General features: G+C 39.9%; 1 long non-coding RNA gene across 1 annotated transcript; it reads left to right on the forward strand.

Annotated features, from left to right (window-relative positions):
- The first annotated feature begins 429 nt into the window (after positions 1 to 429).
- Positions 430 to 2,001, forward strand: LOC306932780. The gene is made up of 2 exons (XR_013791156.1): positions 430 to 743; positions 1,498 to 2,001. It is a non-coding gene; the product is annotated as an uncharacterized lncRNA (long non-coding RNA).
- Positions 2,002 to 2,585: the final 584 nt, after the last annotated feature.

A 2,585-nucleotide genomic window follows, 5' to 3' on the forward strand; every position in this document is an offset into this window, starting at 1 on the left:
GGTCCTGAAGGAACTAAAACTGTCTCTGTACCTACAGCTCAGTCCGTAGGTCCCGAAGGAACTAAAACTGCCGCTGTAACTACAGCTGAACCCATCGGTCCCGAAGGAACTAAAACTGTCTCTGTACCGACCGCTCAGTCCGTAGGTCCCGAAGGAACTAAAACTGCCGCTGTAACTACAGCTGAGCCCATCGGTCCCGGAGGAACTAAAACTGTCCCTATACCGACAGCTCAGTCCGTAGGTCCCGAAGGAACTAAAACTGCCGCTGTAACTCCAGGTCAGCCCATCGGTCCCGGAGGAACTAAAACTGTCTCTGTACCGACAGCTCAGTCCGTAGGTCCCGAAGGAACTAAAACTTCCGCTGTAACTACAGCTGAGCCCATCGGTCCCGAAGGAACTAAAACTGTCCCTGTAGTTGTACAGACAGCTCAGACCATAGGTCCCAAAGGAGCTAAAACTGCCGCTGTAACTACAGCTGAGCCCGTTGGTCCCGAAGGAACTAAAACTGTCCCTGCACCTACAACTCAGTCTGTCGGATCCGAAAAAACTGGAGCTGTCACTGTCACAAGGCCGCTCATTGGTTTCAACAGCACACAAGCTGTCACTGAACCTACAGGTCGGTTCAGCGCCTCCACTGAAACTAAAACTGTACCAGTTGGTCCTGAAACTCAAATTGTTGAATGCAGATCAACAGTTCCAGTTGAAATGACATCCTGCGGTGGTAGCTGTCCGACATACTCAATGTAAGATTTCCATCTATTCTATAGGATTTGGGATTGGGGTTTCATGGGAGGGATTTAGGCTATCACCAAATACATACATTATTTGAAATTCTTCTCAAGACAACATTGTCTGCATTTTCCCCTTTGCAAAATATGCCAACAAATGAAACCATGTCTACAATATTTGTTTTTGATTCATACAATCACCAAATTCCTCTTTCATTTAACATGCGATAGTAGTTTGGAGTCTTGACAGGAAAGGAAATCCCCAATAGAACTGCCCATCAACAATTCAGAATACTCCTCAGTCTGTCCTTCCTTCATAGAATACATTTGAATTGATGTAAACAGACTGCTGATAGATATCCCCTAGTAACTAAATCTGGTGCAAAGCATCTCTCCTGAGGATCCCTGCATGACAAAAATGAGCATATACATAACTTAACCTAACATTTACAGCACTTATTTTTCCATTATATACACTAGTCAGAGCAGGTTATACATTTGAGTGAGCAGTGGGACAATTTGTGTGCTTTTACTTGCGTTTACGTGTGTGTACGGATATGCTCCTAAAAGCATGTTTGTTACAGAACACAGTTATGTATTTGTTATATTATTTATTTCATTAAGAAGGTGCTTTCTACAATACATATTATATTAGTAATTGAAGTCCAATATTTGTATTTGTTGATTAACGGCTTCACTCTACCACTCTACTCTACCACTAACGCTACCAACCATTGCCACTAACACTGTTCTTCTCCTCTCTCTAAAGGTATTCAACAAAGACAAATGGCTTAATGCACAAATGCACCTGTTGTCAGGAGATGGCCACCAGCACGAAGGAAGTAGAGTTGAAATGTGCTGATGGCACGACAGAGATGTACTCTTACACTGTCATTGAAAAGTGTGGTTGTCGTGACCTCAAGTGTGAGGATTTAATTTCGGGCTAGGATAAACTTGTTTGCTCTGAAATGTAGCCTGGACTTTTCACAAAGCCATGACAGACAACATGGGACAGTGATTTGTTATTCCAGTCAATATGTCTACCTGTCAATTGAAACAACCAAAACCATCAACCATCAACAGTCGGAAACAATGTCATCATGATGTAGACGGGTCCCAATTCATTATCAATTATTATCTTCATTGATCTAAAAGAGATAATTTTACATTCTATCCTAATTTGTATTGTAACTAATCTTATAGCTTTAAATATTTGATTGATTTGAACAGTGATTTGTCAATCTGAAGCAATCAATTAAAATTCTCAAGCATGTCTGGTCGTTTTATTTGTGGTTCTTGGCTTATAATTGTGGGTCTAATTAAATGTGGAAATAGGCCTAAAATGAATGAATTGTTATTTTTCCATTGAAACACATTAATAATTGAAATACATTTGAATTGATAATGTATTAATTATTATCTTATAATGCATTACAACTCACTATAAATGGTTTTTCCATTTGTGCTTTAAGTAAAGGGGAAAAGTATCATTATAATGCATTATCACAAAACACTAAACAAATAAATACAAAGATCCCTATTGCAGAACGAAACGTAGTAGCAAGGTAAACCTATAGTTATGACATCAGCACAAATCACAGGCAACATTACAGAATGACAACAGTTACAGAGTGGATGTTACAATATGTTACACCAGTAATACGCCTTAAAGGCGATAAACCGACTGCTAGGGCTGAGAACTTTGGCACGAAATACAGAAATGCAACAGTCTAAGTAAGTGAAACCCATATGAATTCAAATAGGTTTAAATGCAGAAATGCAACAGTGTAAGTACAAAAAAAAACAGTATAAGAGCAGCAGGAGGATCCCACTAGGTGGCGACGTGGCACTAGCACT

This window comes from Electrona antarctica (assembly GCF_951216825.1).
Source record: "Electrona antarctica genome assembly, chromosome: 11".
Lineage (NCBI taxonomy): Eukaryota > Metazoa > Chordata > Actinopteri > Myctophiformes > Myctophidae > Electrona > Electrona antarctica.